This window comes from Phyllostomus hastatus, unplaced genomic scaffold (assembly GCF_019186645.2).
Source record: "Phyllostomus hastatus isolate PE091 unplaced genomic scaffold, TTU_PhHast_1.1 phas_contig_308, whole genome shotgun sequence".
NCBI lineage: Eukaryota > Metazoa > Chordata > Mammalia > Chiroptera > Phyllostomidae > Phyllostomus > Phyllostomus hastatus.
Window position 1 is genome coordinate 1210603 of NW_025333848.1, and position 7431 is coordinate 1218033.

A 7431-nucleotide genomic window follows, 5' to 3' on the forward strand; every position below is an offset into this window, starting at 1 on the left:
ATGTTCCTCAGCCCAAGTCAACAAATTATAACCCCCCCACCCCTGAATGAACTATGTGTAGAAGTGATCAGTCTGCTGCATTGTGGCACAAGAACAGTTTCTGTAAGATTATCTTGGTTTCATTTATCCTACCATCCTCAGCTTGTATTAGTAAATCTGTTTTTTCCTGAGAGTTTTTATGTGTTACACCAGAGGCAGGGACATGTGAGTCCCCAAATGTCCAGATAATAACTTCCAATTCAGTGGAATTCTTAATCATATTAATGAAAATATATTTCTTTCCTGGGTTCTAAAACCTTTAAATCAGAAAAGTCCATTGTCTGCAAAGGGAAAAATAAATATTTTACAATAGCCATTGCCAAATCCACACCTTGACTCCCAGAGTCATATGTTTCTATCTCTGCAAGAAGGAAGAATAGGCACTTCAATATAACTCATTCTTAAACCTCCTTGCAACAATCCCCCATAATGTCTTGTTCTAAATTTATATCATCCTGCAACAAATTTGGTAAGGCCGATAAAATGGTGTGGTTCTTTGCCTCAGGCCATTTAATGGCCTTTTTTTTATATATATATTGTGGTAATTACCCAAAATATGGCTTTCATCTCCAAAGAAATAAGTGAGAGAACTCCATTTCTGGATTACCTTGATGCCAGGGAACAGATAAGTGATGTAGTTTCAACCAATTACATGCATTGTTGTGAGACCTGAAATCAGAAGTGAGTGAAATGAGGAGGCAGTGGGGGAAAGTGTGAGCATGAGTAGCAATTTCTAGTTCCTTGGGGATAAGATAAGCAGAACGCTTTTTTACTTCTAGTCCAATGTGTTTATTCCACAACTCTAGGAGTCAAAGGTGGGGATTCTGATCATCGCTAGTTACACCAATCATAACCACACAATTGGGAACTGAATAAACAACCAGGAGATGGATCTGAGCTCCCTGAGGTCTACTATGAAGCCAACTGGCATCAAAATTCCAGTTTTTGATTGTCATAATCCTTTTCTCTCAGGTATTATTAGCATGGTAGTATATAATATTTTGTAAAATATTTTTATACCTTTCTTTCCCAGATCTCATGTACTTTATAAAGTGTTCAGGTTGTATATCTTTGGAAAAGCTAGGAGGAAGATCATAGGTAAGTTTTATCTACACAACTGAGGTAGAAACCAATGAAAGTTATGTAAATATTTGTGGATAAAAATTCAGCTGTCCATATCACATATTGGTGGAAAAGGTAATTAAATAATCTCCTTTTCACCATTAATGAAGCACCCATTGAGAGCAAGCATTTTTACTGCTTAACATGTAGTACTGGGCTGAATACTTCTAAAAGTTCTAGGAAAATGAAAAAGAAATGACAAGCCCAGAATGCTAACCCTTCTCATCCAGACTTCTGTAACAGAATTGATTCCTAAATTCTTGATGGATGTAATGAATTACCTTCTCTCCTATGCATTCAGAAATGTACTATGTATGCATTATCCTTGAAAATACTGAGAAAACAGTCATGTAAATCATTCTCTGTGGGACTTAATTCTCTCATATTATCCAGGTGAGAAAGGCTGCTCTTCTCACTGAGAAAGAGCAAGGTGAGAAAGGCTAAAGATATGCACTGAACACAGATGTCACCAAGATGGCAACACAGGAGGCTCCTAGAATTCCCTTTCCCTATGGATGCGCCAAGAATACAGCTACACATGGATCAGTTCACTCTGGGAGAAATCCAGAAACTACTTGAGTAACTCTTGCATATAGAAAATGATCAGCATATATAAACACAGTGATTAAAATAAACAATTGAACTTTTTGAGTTCAATGCTTATAGAAAAGCATGAATTTATGTGCATGGTAATTAATATGATTTGTCTGTTCATTAAGGACATTTTCATATTAAGACAGTAACTTCAGTAAATATAGATATTGTTCTATATTATAACTATACTATTATGTATTGTAATATAATTTAGACTTTGTTCCATTTAGTAAACTCTGTCTCTGTAATTGCCTCCTTGCTTCTTTGTCCTCCATAGTCGTTTGTCCACACAGACACCAAATTGATTCCTAAAACAAAAATAAAGCCACATCATATTCTTACTTTCCTTTTAACCCATAATGACTTCCCATTTCCCAGAGAAGAAAAGCCCAAGTCCTTACAGTGGCCTGTTACATGATCTCACTTTGTTACCTTGGCTGTCCCTTCATTTACTCAGCTCCAGGCATTTTTACCTTCTTGCTGTTCCTAGAACATACTGGCCATACTTTTGTTTTTCACAGGCCTTTTCCTTCTCTCTAGGTCTTTCTCTCTTTCACTGTGATAGTCTGTTTTCTAATTTATCTCCTTCGTCATCTATTGGCTTTTTCTCTCACCCCTCTGAAGCCATTGCTCGTTATGTATGTCTGACTTTGACTATCTTACCTGATAGTCTACACCACTACCATTGCTCACATTCTTCACACTTTCTTACCTTTTCTCCTTCTTTAATATTTATTACCCTTTACAGAATTTACTTACTTTTATTATTTATTGCTAATCTAACCATTAGAAAATGTAAACAAAATTTATATTATAAATGGAAACATTAGAAAATATAAACATTGGCAGGCATTGTAGGTCAGTCAGTATTTCTTCAATGAATAATTAACCCTGAACTTTAATGTACCATAAGTATAGATTAAAAGTTATCTAAAGAAATGTTTTAAAATATATGTAAAACATACAGAAATGAAGCTTTGCCATACAATACTACATTTACTGGGTTCACTTGACTAAAGATTCAGTAGGCTATAACAGGCTATTATATAAATAATAGGGCATATTTGTGAGATACATCAAAAAACACATCCTTTATTTAAAAAAATTACATGGTTAAATATTTTGTCATTATTTTATAAATTATTAAACACTTTAAACAAAAAACTCAATACCTGGAAGAAAGGAAAGCACTTTTTTAAACAATTCTTGAATTGAAAAGAATTTCCAATAGTAATTAGAGTATTTATAATAAATGATACTAACAGCATTGCATATCTAAATGTAAGAGATATGGCCAAAGTCCTATTCAGTCATGCATTCAAGTCCTCACCAGTTCATTCATGTCCCGGACCATGACCATTGCCATATGCCTCTCTCCAGTGCTCTGCTCTTCGACCACGTCTCAGTTTTCTTAGAACCCATTAGCATGTTTTTTCGTAAGGCTTCCTCTGTGGTGAGCATAGCTGACCTCTAGAGACCCCTGGTGGCAAAATGAAAAGATAACGAGAAGAGTGTCAGCATGGTGTGCTTTGAGCTAAATTGTGAAGGGATGCTTTTCTGTTGCCCTTCAATGCTGTTTCTTCAGTGTTCTCCTTCCCAGTTTCTAGTGCCCGCTTTGAAACTCTGATGCTCCTGCTCTGCCTCTGTTGTCCTCTACACAGCCCACCCTTTTCAGCAATAGCACATGTATCAAGATTTTCTCCATCACTGGCCAGTCCACCCAAACTCACTTGTAATTTCATGAACAAAATAGAAACAGGCTTATAGATACATAGGACACACTGACAGCTGTCAGGGGGGAGAGGGGTTGTGGGGGGCTAGGTGAGATAGGTGAACAGATTAAGCCAAGAAAAAAAACACCTTATAAATGTGACAATACTACGGTGATTACTAGAGGGAAAGGGGGATGGTGAGGACAGGTAGAAAAGGACAAAGTGGGGATAAACGGTGATGGAAAAAGACTTAAATTTGGGTGAAGAACATACAATACAATATACAGATGATGTATTGTAGAATTGCACACTTGAAACCTACATAATTTTATTAACTAAGGTCACAACCAATAAGTTCAATAAAATTAAAACAAAACAAAACAGACTGATTTGTCTTGTACTGTATATATTCCCTAAGATCATAGCTCTCTGTCAACAATAAACCAATCAATAATTTTAAGCTAACTGATCTAACTCCTAAAGTTGACCTAAAGCACAGTCTAGAACAGGAATCCCTTTGGGTTAAAGATAAGCAGCTTTCCTCAGGATTGCACTGCAATGACTACAATTATCAGCCATTTTTGTGCTCCTTTTACAGCACATCCCCTTTAAAAGAGATGTCTATAATTCCCCTCTTCACTTTCTTCCAGTTCGCTCTTGAACCCATTTGTAAGTCTTTTTTTCCTACCACTTCATCAAAACTGCTCCTGTCAGAGTCTACAACGACCTCCACTTCGTCCAAATGCTGTGCCAGTGTCTCTGCCTCCCTTGTCCAGAGGCAGCCAGGCTGGCCCCCCACTTCTGGGTGGTGGTCTGGAGGATGTGGGACCCGGCCCTGAGCCCCAGGCTGGAAAATGGTTCAGGGAGGGTGGTGGGTAAAGCCTCACAGCTCCCAGTGAGCTCCTGGGAAACTCCGCCCCAGCCGACTCTGCACGGGAGACGCTGGGTTGCTCATATAGAAACTGTCAGCGCCTTCCCTCTCCAAGTCTCAGTTTGAGACACCGAAAGGGGCCAGTGGGAGTAGAAACCACAGGAGAGTGCGGCCCTGCCCTGTAAGGCGATGGAATATTGATTCCAGCAAGGACAGACTGCCCCCACCTACCCTTTCAGTCCTCCCCACCCCTTCCCACCCTGTGCCCCTGCTCGCCTGCTGCCTGCCGCCTCCGCAGAAAGAATAAAACCTGTGCTCTGTGCACCACTTCCTCCCGCTGAGACCAAACACGAGGGTGGACAAAGTAGGTTTGCAGTTGTTTGTTGCCAGCCGTCATTATTCACACTTACTTGTAGTTTGCTCGCTATCCTCAAGCACACTTTGGCACGGAGTGTAAACTTACTTTTGCTTACCCCCTTTAAGTTGTTTCCTCCCTTGACTGTTCTGTAGAGTCCTCCACTTTCATCATGGAACAGAAGGAAAACATGATGAAGACATTCATCTCTCTACGGGGAGTAATAACAAATCTACCATTCTGCAGGCAGTATACCTATATGGACTTGTTGATATTCCAATATGTGGGTTATTATTAAATTCTTCAAGCTACACAGTTGATCTGTAGCTAGTTGTAAAGAATCTCATGATCTCTAAGCCAAATAATCCAATTGGGATGTTGGAAGGGCAGAAGGTACTTTAAAAATATATTTTGGATTAACAAAGAACCCTACGCCTATAATAGAGAAAACTGAAAGGAGTGATCAGTTTAAGAACACCCAAAAGCTCTGCATTTGGGTGGGTTGTGGTAGCACTGCCTCAGCCAAGAAGGGGCAGCTTTGTAATTCTTCAACTCGGATGAGATTCCTATATATAAGAGCAATTTGCTCTCCTGCAACCCTCCCCAGGGTTGCTTTTTCTCATATGCACACAGGGTATGACATAGTTAGCAGTGGTCTTGTCTCAGCCTTTCAAAGTTCACAGGGGTGGATGGAATTAAATTCCCTCCAGTCAAATCTGGCAAGACAGCTTCAAACCGCGGGTCCCCGTGGTGCTTACTTGAGGGAAGTGGATCACAAAGTCACACCTCAAAATTCAAGACGGAGAGGGTTGACTGTGCAGTTTCAGCCTCTTAGGGCTGGGAGGAGACCTCCGACTTTGCTCACCAGGTAAGTCGTTTTGCTAAGAGCACCAGCGGACAGGCCCCCATGCTGAGTGCTTCCACGGTGTAAGAACCACGCTGCTTGGTGGAAATCCTTGACTCATTTCCTCTGTGACCCTGCGTGAGCTACTCAGCTTCTTTGTACTTCAATTTTAAAATGGGAGGGGGGGATGTATAGTTGTTATCTAAAGTCAGTTTTCTTTTACTCTGAAGCTTGTCTGAAGCATCGAAGTATCTATAACTAAAGGATAGAGTTTGTGCTTCATTGAAGAGAGAGCACTTCAGAACCTTCATAGCAGAAAGACAGCACCAGGCACCTCAAACTTCCTAGCTCCCAGGAATAGACTCCTGGGGACAGATGTCAATGGCTTTGCATGGACAATGCTCCAGGGTGCTGCTCAGGATTTCCAGAGCTCTGTTTATTTGAGAAATGGACAATTTCATGAGACCACTAGCCCAAGACCTAGTGGAGTAAGAATTGCTAACATAAATGAAGTAACTGATAAATTGTACTGTGTTTACTGTAGATCTTGTTTTAATGTTTGATTTTTTTCAGATATAAGGAAGCCCTTTTTCTTTTTAAGCTGTCTGTAACTGTTAACTAGTACATTCTTTAGTCAATTGAAATGAATCATTTAAAAATGATACCTGACTTTTACTGTCTGCCTTCTCCCCAAATTCAGAGCGTATTCTTATTTTTCATGGTGATACAGCTATTACAACTGTTAAAAAAAGAGAGAGAAAGAAGAGAAAACTCGGAAGACTAACAGTGATAGTTCATGTACCCCTGCTATACGCAGTGAATGTGAGTTTGGTTAACACACCCTGTAGCTGAGGAATCCATCTCAGGAACCTCTCGATTCAACAAAACCTCTTTATAGTCTGGGACCAAAATAATAGCATATAATAGACATCAGCATAGAGTCTTGACAAATATTACAAAACCTAGGTATTATAAAGGAGAAAGAAAATAAAGGTGTTTTTGTTTTTTCCAAAAAAGTCAAGAAAAAAGTAGGAACAATTTGCAAGTATCCCTCTAATAGTTCTAATAGGTAAGTCTTGTCTGACTTTCATGAGGTTCAATATAATTTCCAAACTGTGTGTTTCAAACTGCCATCATATCCACCTAAGAAACCTAAGAAGATGTAATTTCCATCACCTCCAATTCTAGAGTCTCAAAGCGCCCACAAGAAATTGGCTACACCCAAAGGAGGCCAGATTTTATTATTAATGGGAGTGACAGAGGTTAATAAAATTACCTAGGTTTCATGTGTACAAATGTATGATATGTCATTTGTATATTGCATTGTGTGGTTACCACACAAAGTCACATCTCCTTTTGTCAACATATCTTTGTCCCTCTTTAACCTTTACTAACCCCTTACCCCGTTTTCCCTTAGGTAACCACCATAATGTTGTCTGGGTCTATGAGTTTTTGTTTGTCTTCTTGTTTTCAGTTTTATATCCCACATATGAGTGAAATCATATGGTTCTTGACTTTTTCTGTGACTCACTTCACTTAGGGTGACATTCTATGGAGTACGTGTAGTGAGAACAGATTGCAAATTTTTAGAGCTCCTGCATAGCCTTAGAGAATTAATCTTTGAAAAGGCCAGAGCAAAAAGCACCATCTCCACCTTGTAAAAAACTTCCCACATCAAAGTGATGAGAACAGTCACAGAAATGCTCTGCAGTCAGTAGAAGCTGTTGATGCAAACAGCCCTCAGAAGCAAACTGCTGAAAAGCTACCCAACCCAGATGCCTCTCTTGACTCTTGGCTCCACAGCCATGTGCAGTGTGTTCTGCCCCCACACTGATAGATGCGACTTCTGTCTCTCATGGTCCAGAAATTACTGATGTGGCTATTGTTGACTTCC

The 7431-nt window shown here is 39.5% G+C and overlaps 1 long non-coding RNA gene across 1 annotated transcript; it reads right to left on the reverse strand.

Annotated features, from left to right (window-relative positions):
- Positions 1 to 1599: 1599 nt before the first annotated feature.
- Positions 1600 to 3196, reverse strand: LOC123819339. The gene is made up of 2 exons (XR_006785803.1): positions 3086 to 3196; positions 1600 to 2063 (listed from the first exon to the last, which is right to left on the reverse strand). It is a non-coding gene; the product is annotated as an uncharacterized LOC123819339 (long non-coding RNA).
- Between the last annotated feature and the right edge of the window lie 4235 nt (positions 3197 to 7431).